This window comes from Rhinolophus sinicus, chromosome 3 (genome assembly GCF_057876585.1).
Source record: "Rhinolophus sinicus isolate RSI-liver-muscle chromosome 3, RSI-T2T, whole genome shotgun sequence".
Classification (NCBI taxonomy): Eukaryota; Metazoa; Chordata; class Mammalia; order Chiroptera; family Rhinolophidae; genus Rhinolophus; species Rhinolophus sinicus.
Genome location: NC_142503.1, coordinates 123,806,926 through 123,820,289, shown reverse-complemented (window position 1 = coordinate 123,820,289; position 13,364 = coordinate 123,806,926). Strand labels below are relative to the sequence as shown.

General features: G+C 35.0%; 1 long non-coding RNA gene and 1 pseudogene across 1 annotated transcript in view; both read right to left on the bottom strand.

The window, feature by feature from the left end:
* Window positions 1-13,364, bottom strand: part of LOC141570618 (uncharacterized) — a 424,578-nt gene that overhangs the window by 190,478 nt on the left and 220,736 nt on the right. The gene's annotated exons all lie outside the window — the stretch shown is intronic.
* On the bottom strand, window positions 11,617-11,933 carry LOC141570373 (UDP-N-acetylglucosamine transferase subunit ALG13-like; annotated as a pseudogene).

Genomic DNA, 13,364 nt, shown 5'->3' with positions numbered 1-13,364 from the left:
CATGGGCATGGAGGGAAGGCTCAATACAGAAAAGATGGCACCAGTCTGCTGACTGCATATGAGGGAAACCCCACCACAGGGAAAATGGTGACTGTCCTCCAGCCCTCACCCCATAGCCACACACCTCAGTCTGCCCCCCTCTGACACTCCTCGAGTCTCTGCCCCTCTGCCAGAGCCCAGGGTGAGTGTCTGTGACTGACTCTGTGCATGGGCCCTCTAAAAGGACATCTGGGTTTCCTGCAGCTTTTCATCCCACCTAGATGGTCAGAATCCCAGTGTTTTTCACAGCCAGATGTTGTGGGGGCTCCTCTTCTTGGCACCTGGACTCTGGGCTGGAAAGCCTGGTGTGGGGCTGGGGTCCCTTGCTCCTCTGGGGGGGGAACCTCCACTACTGAGATATCCCTCCAGATTTTCAACCGCCACACAGTAGTTTGGGGTCAGCATGTTTCACGTCTCTGTCCTTCTGTCCCTCCTACAAGATTCAACGTACCTTCTTCTTTATATTCTTAATTATAAAACTTCTGTTCAGCCACACTTCAGATGGTTCTCCAGGTTGATTGTTCTATAATTTAGTTGTAATTTCAATGTGTTCATGGAGGGAAGCAGGCATAATATTTATTTACTCCGCCATCTTGGATCTCTCCCCCAACGTGAGAATTCTTAAATAGCTCCTGGCAGAGTTTCCAAAAATCACTAACAGAAGCCAGGCATCCAGAAAATGTATGTCTTTTTTGATTTCCCTAAGTCCCAGGTAGGTGGTAATCTCATATTATTTCTCAGAGAAACCTGCTCACTCAGAGTGTTTATGAATCTGCCATATGGTATTTAAAACCTCAAGTCAAAATAGTGTTAGAAATTGTATAGACAGAATCAGAGCATGCTGGTTAATGTTGTTCTCCATTTGGGACCATGGAGATTTCTTTGTGTGCCAAAAACTGAAGCCAAAGCATCTTAGTATTTGACTTTTACTCTATTTTTTTAATCAACTGCACAAACCAATAATTATATTAAGAGCCTAGAGGGTTTTTTTTCCCCTCGCATAAAAGTTACACATAGAAACATAATTTTTCCAAATCTACCCCATACAAGAATGCTTCCAAACTAATTTATTTAGCACTATGTCTATTCATGTGCCTAATTATCTTCACTGATTATTTGCAGGTGTCAATGAATGAGAAGCCAGGGAATGGGTCCATTGGTTTATAATAAATATTGAGATGACTTGAAAAATGTATTGTGAAAGTGCTATGTGATGAAAAAAAGGAAAATATAAATATTTGTATAATTCTCCTCAAACCGCTTTTATACATCAAAGATTATAAATGCAAAAACTACCAGTTCTATTCTGATCATTGGATATAAGAAATCTGTGATGGAAGATGGTCTGAGATTATGGGGACTCACTTTCTTCCCTCATGAATAGAAAATACATTTACATTATGTCATGTGAAATTATTGAACAGCTGCTTGGAAAGAGAGAAAAAAAAGAACACCAGCCTGCCAACGCAATGCAGTGCCGACATGAGATCAGATGCATAGAGTAAATAGAAATGGCATTCAGAAAAGGTGATAAGCAATCAAGTAAAGACCAAAGTGAGATGCTCTGACCTTATATTTAGCATCCGTGCCAAATTAGCATAGCTGTGCAGTGTACTAGAAAATTAAGTGGAAAAAAGGACAAAGCAAGTGTAAAATCAAAGCAGAAGTTGCACATGTTTGGAATATCTGAAATAATTATGCTCTTTTTCATATCCAAATGGCTACACTGTGGTCAGCTCATCTTTTCATGAGGAGCCACAGGTTCAAAAGAAAATGCTATGAGCTTGACCTATACTAATTAAACAGAAGCAGTGTGCTCTCTCTGGGTCTTGGCCTAGATGAGTCTGAGCAGTCTCAGGGTAAAGAGGTGACTTAGAGAGAGGAACAGAGATCCTTAGTTTCATTCATTATGCTACCCTCATTTTCTTTGCTGCTCAGTCACAGCTCATTAACTCAGCAAGTTCTCTTTCCACATACTGCAAGAGACCAGTGTACCCAATTCAACATAAATGAACTCTTATGATTGGTCACGTAGCCTCAAGATAAGAAACAGTGAGGTAAATCAGTCCTTTGTGCTCTATTACTCCACCAGGATGCTAGTCATTTCTTGAGAGTATGTAAATGAATTTACTGAATGCCCTAAAGCTTCCTGAAGTTATTTGAGCAGAGGTAATTGATTCCAAGAGAGAGAAGGAGAAAGATTCATTCAATTTGTCTTTTATTCTCAACATTAAATCAAAGCTATTCAGACAGGAAAAAGAAAATCAAAGTCCTGTTCTATTCAAGTCGATGACATCAAGTTCATGTCTGATCACAGACTTTCCTAAGAGGACATACACTGTTTTAAAAGAACCAATGGTTATCTTTCTAACAAATACAGAAAGATATGCTAGAGATCCCTTAGCAGACTGCCACTGTCCTCTTGCAGCTGGCTCCTATAGAAAAAAAAATTTGTAATGAGTATGGTAGGTTCTCTTTCCCAGGATCTTGGTATAACGGAATCTGCAATAGGCCACCTACTAAGAGAGCATAAACTTATTTTCTGTACCTAAATCTTGTGGGTTTTTTTAAGAAACAGATCAACAAATCATAGTCAGTTTTTCTCAGCAGGAATCATAAGAATGATTTAAACTTGGAAAGAAAAAGAAACTCATATTCTACAGCCAAATTTGCTTGGGGTCCACATTCTGGGGTCCCATTGGGCAAATACATCCTCCAACAGCATCTGGCTCCTCATAAGTTTCTTTTTTTCTTCATATTACTAGTGCTTCCTTGTGTGACTTTCACGTAAGTTCAAAAGTAAAAGGCAATAAAGGCAGATCCATATGCTGTCACTGCATTCCATCATCTACTTTGTAAAGAGAGTCCAAGAAACTTGTTCCTGTCAAGACTAGCGAATACTGTAAAATTGAATACCTTTTGTTTTCTTATCCCTTTTTCAAGAACTGTGACATCTCTTTTCAGATCCACGTCTTTCATTAATTAGACAAGAAGCTTCCTGCTTGCTATTCTTTTTCCCTAAAATCTGAATCTTAGGAAGATTCTGCTGAACATGTCTGTCACAGGGTACACCCAACATCACCTTCTAGCAGGTGTGGCCCTGCCCCTGGACCTGAGCTCAGGGAAACGGTGCTCAGTTGACTTTTATGTGAGTAACCACTAAGTGAATTAGCAGGGCTCTGTTTACCCACCCCAGTGTAGCCTATGGAAACATTTTCTCCAGTCAGTTGATGACAGTGAGGTGAGCTAATTAGACTATATTGCTTTTGCATTTGGACTGGAGAATACAAAAACAAATAGCTAATTGGTAGAGAATGAATAAATCAAGAATGAAGTAAAAGACAGAATGGTTTGTGAAAAAGTGACCAGTAGGTTGAGAGAGCAAGAGAAAGAAAGAAAGAGCAATTCTTAGAGTTGCCCTGAATCTCCATCTCTTTCCTGTTTTGACCTATACAAGTAATAAGCCGTTATTAAAAACTCTTCTCTTAAGAAAAACATAACCTGTATGATTCTCTTTTATCTCATTATCAAAACCATTTAACACAGAAAACCTATTAGTGGTGCCTTTAAATGAGGAAATTGAAAATGATGATACTTTATTTGGCATAGTCCTGCTCATGCTTTGATACTTTTTCCACAAAAAGTCCTATGGAAGCTTTTAGTTCAGTGATGCTCAAAGTATGGCTTATGGAACAGCCTCATCAGTATTACCTGGAAAAATATTAGAAGTACATATTCTTAAGATCAACTCCATACCCACTAATCAATTGAATTATAAATTCTGTGAATGGGGTCCAGATATATCTTCAAGCATGTTTTCCAAAGTAACCTGATACAAACTAAATATTGAGAGCAATAGCATTAGGGCATTGAAAATCATCACAGTAGATTTTCTCTGAGTTTTATTCTGAGTTTTAAAATAGTATATGGAATGAATTACATGATGTTAAATGTATCAAGAACTTGTTCAGTCAGTCAAAAATTTACTGAACAGTACCTAGTGCAAGGCGCTGGGTCAGGATCAAGAAATATTGAAAACGAATGAAATAATATTCACAGTCAGATGGAAGAGAAATGCATGTCAAGAAATAGCTACAATACAATGATATAATTGAAAATAGAGATATGTTCAAAATTCTTTTTTTTATTAGTTTTAGGTGTACAAAACAACATAATGGTTAGACGTACACCTCTCACAAAGTGATAATCCCAACAAGTCTACTACCCACCTGGTATGTACAAAGTTTTAGTACGTATAGCAGTAGTCATTATACATGTCAAGGAGACAGAATCTGAGCAGGAGAAAGCAATTTCTATGCACATAGGAAATTTTTACACAATACATCACTTGGCAGCTAATAATATTTTTCCAGTAAATGATGGAATAATCTGGAGAGCAATTTCTCTTTATCATGACACATGATTACAGAACTAATGTGGTATGTCCTTCCATTTTAAGCCAACTACTTTGTATTACATATCAGAAGGGCTTAAAATAATATCAAGATCTAAAAGAAGATCATACCAATAGCTTTCTTACAGAAGTAGTATTCGTTTAGAGTCCTCATCCTATCTGACAAGACATTCTGTTTAGGCACTACCTTCAAAATATGAGTATATCCAACAATCTAACCATGTCTTACTACCTCCAAAGCTACCATCCTTGTCCTAGTCACCATCATCTCTCACCCCAATCTTATCTCCCTGCTTTCAGACTTACCCTTGTATAGTTTATTCTCCACACAAGAGCAAATGTGATCTTGTTAGAATATAAACCAGATCATACCATTTCTCTCCCCAAACACTCCAATTGTTCTCAATCTCAAAGTCAAAACCAGCATCTTTACAATGGCCTACATGAACACACTCCTGTCTCCTCTTCTGCTAATTTTCCCTTTGCTCACTCTGTTCATACTGGACTCCTTATTTCCTAAACATGTCAGTCATTCCCCCATCTCAGGGAGAGTCCCATTCTCCCTACCTTGAATGTTTTACCACAGATATGGAAGAAACTTGCTCCCTCTCTTACTTCCTTTGGAACTTTGCTCTAAAGACAACTTTTCAGTTCTGCCTTTCACATAATCCTATGGAAAATCACATCTTGCCCCAACATTTATGGTCTACTTTCTCTACTTTATTTTTGTCGTTATCACTTATCAGTATCTAACATAATTTGTATGTTGCTTATTTATCTTAAATATGTCTGGGTTCTTACATGAGAATGTAACTCAATGAGGGCAAGAATATTTGACTCCTCTTTCACTGTTGTATCTTAGAACAGTGCCTGGCTATTGAAGACAAAAATACTTGTTAATGAATGATTGGTATTAAAAGACTGTTCTATAACCTTGTCGCCAAGATATGTCCTTAAAACACTTTCCATACACCCTGCCCCAGCTTCACACACACACAAAAATAAAAAATGTATACTTTAGATATTTATAACTAACATTAATGTATGAGTGGTCCTCAGGAAAAAACTCTTTGAGAATACAACTTGCTTTACTTTTATTAACCCATTTTTCCCAAACTCATTTGATCATGGACAGTTTTTTTCTTTTTTTAATTTTACAGTTCGATGATTTTTAATGAATTCCCCAAGTCATGCAATTATCACAAATCAGTTTTAGAACACATCACCCCAATAAGATCCTTCCTGGCCATTTACTATTAATCCCCATTAGCCCCCCACCCCCACCATCACCACCGTAGTCAACCATTAACCCACTTCCCATTTCTATAGATTTGCCTTCTCTGAACATTTTCTTTTCAATTTCTAACTGCAAGTTGGCATGCTTTGACCAACACCTCCCCAATTCCCTCACCTCCAAGTTCCTGGTAACTATCATTTTACTCTGTTTCTATGAATTTGACTTTTTTAGATTCCACATATAAAGTGGTGTCATATAGTGTCTTTCTCTGACTTATTTTACTTAGTATAGTGTGATCAAAGTCCATCTATATTGTCACAAAAGGCAGTATTTCCTTCTTTCTCGTGGCTGAATATTCCATTGTGTGTGTAATATATATTATATCTTCTTTATCTTTTTATTTGTGGAATGACAAGTTGTTTTTATATCTTGGCTAGCGTGAAGAATGCTGCAGTAAACATGGGAGTGTAGATATCTTTTCAATATCCTGTTTTTATTTTCTTTCGCTCCACTTCCCAGCCTCTTAGTCACACATTCAGTCATCTGGAAGAGTCCTCCAAGGGAAACCCTAACCCAAAAGGCAGATTCAAAACTCTGGAATTTTTTTCTTTTGGAATTTGTTGGTTTGTGAGTACCCAAAATGTCATCACCTTATTGTCTATTCCTACTTATCATTATCAAGAGGACTGGATCACATTTCCTAATCTTTCATTGATGCAAATGAAAATCATGTTACTTTTAAATCTAGATAAATTTATGTGTTTTCCACAAAAAAATATCTTCTGTGCTATACAGGGCGTCGATGATGCACTGTTTCTTAAGAGTATTCCTACCTGTTTCTGTGGTTTTTCTTTCATTCATCCTATAAATTTTATTCTGGATTTTATTTTAATAACATATGAGGGTTTTTTTTTTCTTCTATTGAAATATAAGTCTTTGGAGGTTAAGCAACTTCCATTCAATTTGCACAGTTTTATAACTTGATGTGTGACATGTTAATGACTGACTTATGCCATACATGAATTAGGCACCAACTTCTAGTGGCTTTGAAATTTCTTTAACTTACTCATAGATATTTGGTAATTTCACCTGCCTTCAATTGGTACAACATATGTAATTGTGCCAATTTAACTGAAGTGACGAACAAATGAACAACTCTGATCAAATTTGCAAACGATAAGTTAAATTTTGTAAAGAATCTGAAACACAGTATTTTTCATGGTATAGTCTGAGAAATCAGCCTATCATTCATTTAAATCATGTAATCACTGAACACATTTTTATAGAATGCCTGCTGTGGACTAGGGAGCATAGCCAGTGGGCATATAGGAAACAGCAACTGTCTCTAAGCACAGTTTTTTAATATCGGTGTTTCTTTCATAAGTAATAAATTGACATTACTATTGTTAGGCATACAATGCACAATTCTGTTCAACATTTTATTGAAATAGTCACCATGTCAAGAAATATGTTTAAATAAAACATTTAGAAAAATGTTCATAGAAAATAGTCAACTTTAATTTAAGCTGGCAGTTATGTTTTAGGGTGATTTGAGTTTTAGGAAATCATATTAAATAAGATAGTTAGGAAGAACAAGTTGGAAACTTGTTATATTGTTAATCTCAAAAAGAGGTGACACTTTGGCCTAATTTTAGTTTCATCTGAATGGCTGTAACATAACAAAGCCTGAAGGACTGTCCCTGTTCCTGCTCTACTCTGGCTAATCCTCTTATGTTACCCTTTGGGCACTGAATAAATTACAGCTAATCTACAAACAACAGGAGAATCTATGCAATTTCAGCTTTCAAAAGCAAAGAGAGAACATTTTTCTAGGGGGATGGCAAGTAAGGAATAATGAACACCAGCCTACAATGGCTGTTTTTTTAAAGAAAGATAAAACTATATGTTCAGTCTATAGCAACTGTATTTCAGGAGGGAAAAAAAAAAAAAAACTCACTGAAGGACACAGTTTATTTTGGTCACTGATAAGCATATTATATTCTGCTACTTAATATGTTGAAGGAAGTAAAAAGTCCAACTCAGGGCAATGACTTAATTGGACTGATACAAATATCACTGATGGAGGCAGGTATCAGAAATCTTCCTAAGATGGCAAAGATATGTCTGTATCTAAAAGGAAAATTACTCACATTTAATTTGATGACTGGCATAGAAACTTTTCCAAACCCAGAAAAGAAACCAAGCATCCACCCACGTTGGAACTGGCTAGGATTCTGGGTGCCTCCACAATCCACCTCTGGCTCAGGCATTATTACTACACTAGGCATCAGGATTCAATTATAAGATCTAAGACAAATACTCTACTGGAATCCTAGGATATAGGGATTGTCAACGTTTTAAAACATGTCCTTTTCACATGTGTTAGTCATCTCTACTTTCTTTTAATCTTCTCTAAATTGCCTATAACTATTCTTTGCCCACTTTCTAAAGAGATTTGTCTTTTTTAATTGCTTTTGAAGTGTTAGATCTCTTTACATTCTGAGAATGTTGATGCCTGATATGCAGTTGCAAATAATTTCCTCCATCTATTTTCAGCCTTTTAATAATGCTTATTATGTTTTTGCTCATCATACATTTTATAAATTCCCATTTTTTATATATCCACAGCTATTAATCACTTACTTTATATATCATTTCTGCCTTTGGTGTCTTATATAAATGTTTTCATACCACTGAGCTTATATAAATATTCATCTATTTTTTTCAAGAGAGATAAATATTAATCTTAATTTTTCTCAGAATGTTTCTCAACTTAGTTATGTACATTTAACCTTTAAGTCTACTTGAAATTGTTTTTGAATGAAATAAGGTTTTAATTTATTTTTTAAGGGTAAACAATTAACAATCAGACAATTTCTCATCCCTAATTTACAATGTAACCATTATAAGATGATTAGTGTTTTTCAGTGTTGTCTGAAATGTTATGTTTTATTTTCCTGTCTCATGCATGTATTAGAATTTTTTTTAAGAAAGTGAAGTTTTAGAAAAGAATTTTAATATTTGATAAGGAATATTAGACTTTCTTATCTGCTGTTTTTTAACTGCTTTATTGAAGTATATTTGATATATATTAAACTGTACATGCGAGGTATGATCAAAACATATGGTGAATGTTTCAATTTTCAAAAAATGTATTACAGTAAAAGACACATTGCCTGTTAATCCCCCTCAAAATACTACCTCTCACTTCAAACACATTTATCTCATCATCCTTGTCCCTTTCTGAAGCTGTTCTGGAAGTCCTTTTCCGTGAATGTCTTTAGTTGCTCTGTTATGGCTGCCTCAGTGTTCTGAATCATTTTGACTTCGGGGAAGAGCCAGAATCACACGGTGCCAGATCTGGTGAATAAGGTGGATGAGGACACACTGTAATGTTTTTATCTGACAGAAATTGCCATATACCAGAAGCGATGTGTGACACAGAGCGTTGTCATGATGGAGGATGATTTATGGCACACTTAAAAACACACTTTCCCTCAACCGTAGCTCACACCCAACTGACTGCACGGAAGAAGCTGAAACTTGTCACACACTGTTACTAAGGTTGGATGCACAGCTTCCCGTATTGAAGATCCCTTCCTTTCTGTTGGATGGCATTCGGCAGCAGCATTCACCGTAGGTTGTTTTTTATTTTTTTTTAATCACACCTCGTATTTAAAGTGTACAGTTTGTTACGTTTGAAATATATAAACATCCATTGAATTATCACCACAATGACAATAATTAGCATATCCTTCATCCCCAAGTTTCCTCATGCCTCTTTGTAATCCTGTTGTCTTCCCAGCTCAACTAGTCTCCACCCCATCTTTAGGCAACCATTGGTCTGCATTCTCTTCTGTTACTAGAGATAGCTTTGCATTTTCTATAATTTCATATAAAAGCAATCCTTCAGAATGTAATATTTGGAAGGCTCTCTGGTTCCTTTAACTTACTATAACCATTTTTAGACTCATATATATTGTTGTATGTATTACTAGTTTATTATTATTTGCTGCATAGCATTCTGTTGTATTTCTATATGACAATTTGTATATCTATTCATCCTGTTGATGGATTTTTGGGTTGTCTCTAGTTTCAGGCTATTAGAAATAAAGCTGCTCTGAAATCTGTGTACAAGTGTTTGTATGGATGTATGCTTTAATTTTCTCAGTTAAATACCTAGGAGAGAAAATGGCTGGATTCTATGGTTGGTATATGTTTAACTTTTTTAGAAACTGCTGAAATTACTTCCAAAGTAGTTTTGCCATTTTACATTCCTACCATCAGTGTATATCTTATTTGTAAAGGGATCTACTTAAATCTTTTGCTCAATTATTTTCTTGAGTTGTTCGATTTATTACTATTAAATTTTGAAAGTTCTTTATATGTTCTGGACGTAAGTCCTTTATCAGATGTATTATTTGTGAATATTTTTGGCCAGTTTGTTATTTGTTCATATATTTTCTTAACATCATTTTTCACAAAGTAAATATTTTAGTTTTAATGAAATCTAAGAAATATTTGACTACCTTAAGATTATATTTTTTCATATGTTGTCTCCTAGAGTTTTATAATTTTACTTTTTACTTATAGTTCTATGATGTATATTGAGTTAATTTTTTGTAGAAATTGTGAATTATAGGTCAAGGTTTATTGTTTTGCATACGGGTGTCCAACTGTTCCACCAGCATTTACTGAAACATACTTCATTGAATTGCCTTTACACCTTAGTGTGTGTGTGTGTGTGTGTGTGTGTGTGTGTATATATATATATATATATATATATATATATATATATATATAATATACATATGGATTTATTTTTGCATAATTTGTTTTATCTTATTGATAAATTTGTCTGTCTATACCAGTACCATGCTGCCTTGATTGCAGAAGCTGTATGATAAGCCTTTAAATCAGGTATTATCAGGTAATATAAGTCCTTCAGTTTTATCCTTATTTTTCAAAACTGTTTTTAGCTATTCTAGGTCCTTTGCATTTTCACAAACATTTTATTTTCAATTTGTCAATTTCTACCCCCCACCCACCCACCAAAAGAAAAGCCTCCTGTGATTTTGGTTGGGATTGAGTTGAATTCATAGGTCAATTTATTTTATTTTATTTTATTTCTACATATCAGTTCATTTATTTGTAAAACTATTTTTATAAGTACATAAATTATAAATTATTTTGTTACAGTGTTTCAATATGACTGTAAGAGGGTTCTTAAAACATAACAGCAAGTCCCATCAGCTTACGTCCTTTTGGTTTACGCTTCTCAAGCCAGTAAAGCTTTGACATTCAGCAAGATTGGTGTATAACTGTCTATTTATATTTTAGAGGGAAAAAAGTGAACATCTCTATTCTTGAGGATAAAAGTTTTTCAAAATACGACAATAAATCTTGTTAATCTTTTTCAGGTAATTATTGAGCTTTTTATTTCACAGAACATAATCCACCATTTCTGCTTCTTTAAAAATTTGATTCCTTGGATCATGAAGCTAAAGATACTGACACTCAAAAATTTATTACAAGTTTGTTACTATTTCATTTTCTTATTCTAAGAAACATCAAACTGACTACATTTGAGATTCCTGTCAAAAGTATTCAAATTTAATTCTCTTTTTTTCGTGATTCCAATTCCATCTGGGATTCTAGGATACAACCTGTGAGAGCTCACTACATATTTTTTACTGAAATATGAACATTAGGGGGAAAAATTTAATAAATTTACTTAATTGCAACTATGATTTGGACCCAAATATTAATATTCACATCATAAAATGTTCTAAGATTCTTATAGATGTAGGAAGTTTAGAAATTTATGTTATTCTGCAAATATATTATAAATTTGATTTGATTTAACCACATTCCACAGGTTGAATCCCGGAGAGGGGATGTTTTTAAAATGTTGAGAGTTTAGTATTTATTTTTGTAATCCAACAACTTTATCCAAAAATGCAGAAAAGTTTTCTGGTTAGCAGGAGGAAAACATTCCAATGTTGATAAATCCATTGACTATAACAGCCCAGGAAGTGTGCTGAAGGTACAGAAGAGATGTCCCTCTTTGTGTAGTTACTTCGCCAATTCCAGCTGATGACTGTTCATGGACTTTTTGTTTATAACCACAACAAGTGGCTTTCTTTTTCAAGAGTCTCAAACAGCTTCCTGTACCTGCGTGACTAATAAAAAGATCTGCTTTCTCAAGGTCTTCTTTCAATGAATCCTTGCACCTGTAAACATCCAGAGTAAATGACAGTACTGAATGGTTCAGGTACCACCTTTCCTCTACCTATTTGTAGGATGAGTCGGTTGTAACCAAGGCTCTTGATGATAGAGTCGTGAAAAACTGGCTCTGCAAGCAATCTGAGACCAGGCAAAGATTCTGAAAAAGGCGCGGAAAACTTGGACGGAGACCAGTTCACAGCAGCGTTCAGCCTTCCAGCGGGCCACAAGTCCTGAGGAGGCACCACGCCACCCGAAGACAACAGATGGCCACCCCGAGGTGGGGCGCCTGAGCCAAAGATCAATTTATAGAGAAATAACATCTTAATAATATTGAGTCTTCTGATAGGTTAAAGAAAGAAAATAGGCCCATAATGGAGTTGCTTATGCTAACCCCTCCACCCCATCACCAAACTGAGCATTACAGTTTTAGCTCTCCCAGAAATGCAATCTTAAACCAGTCAGTCAGGAATCATCTGATCAGCACTAGTGAGGCAATTTGCCTGATATACCCCTGCCATCCGTTAAAGGAAACTGACCTTGCCACAGCCAATCTGTTCTTTTTGCTTAGTAAAACTTCCTGTTCCCACTCCCTTCTGCTTATAAGTATTTCATTTATACTGTTCCTCAGAGTTCCTTTCTATCTGCCCAACTGGATGCTGCCCAATTCATGAATCATTTAATAAAACCAGTAAGATGTTTAAAATTTACTTAGTTGAATTTTTTGAAAACGTATTACATATATCTTTTTTCATTTATTTAGGTCTTTTCCAACTTCTCAAGATTATTTTATAGTGGTCACTGTATATATCTTCAATATCTTTCCTCCAATTTATACCAAGATATATCATATTTCTGATGTTGTTATAAATAGTAATTTTTTATTTCTAGTTTTGAACGTTTGTTCCTATAATGTAGAGATAAGATGGATTTTTCTGTCTTGATCTTGTATCTTGAAACCTTGCTAAAGTTATTTATTTTAGTACCTTTTTTTTTTTTTTTCTGGAGAGTCTGCAGGATTTCCTACATAGATGATCAAATATTCTTCAAGTAGAAATTTAGTTCTTGTTTTCAAATATGGATGGATGATTTTATTTTTTTATTTTTTTTACCTTATTATACTGGCTAGATCCTCCAGTTCAATGTTGCATAGAAGTGAATAGAACAATTATCCTACTCTTATTCCTAATTTTAGGTTTAAAACATTAAGTATTTCAGCATTGAGTATGATATTAGCTGTAAATTTTTTAAAAAGATGTTCTTGCTCAGATTGAGGAAAAGCCATTCTATTCTAAATTTGCTGAAAGATATTACAGGAATAGATGTTGATTTTTCCCCACATACTGTCTCTGCATCTATTGGAATGATCATATATTTTGTTTCAGTTTATTTTTTCAGTCTATTCCTATGATGAACCAGATGATAATAATTATAATTTAGTTTGTTTCT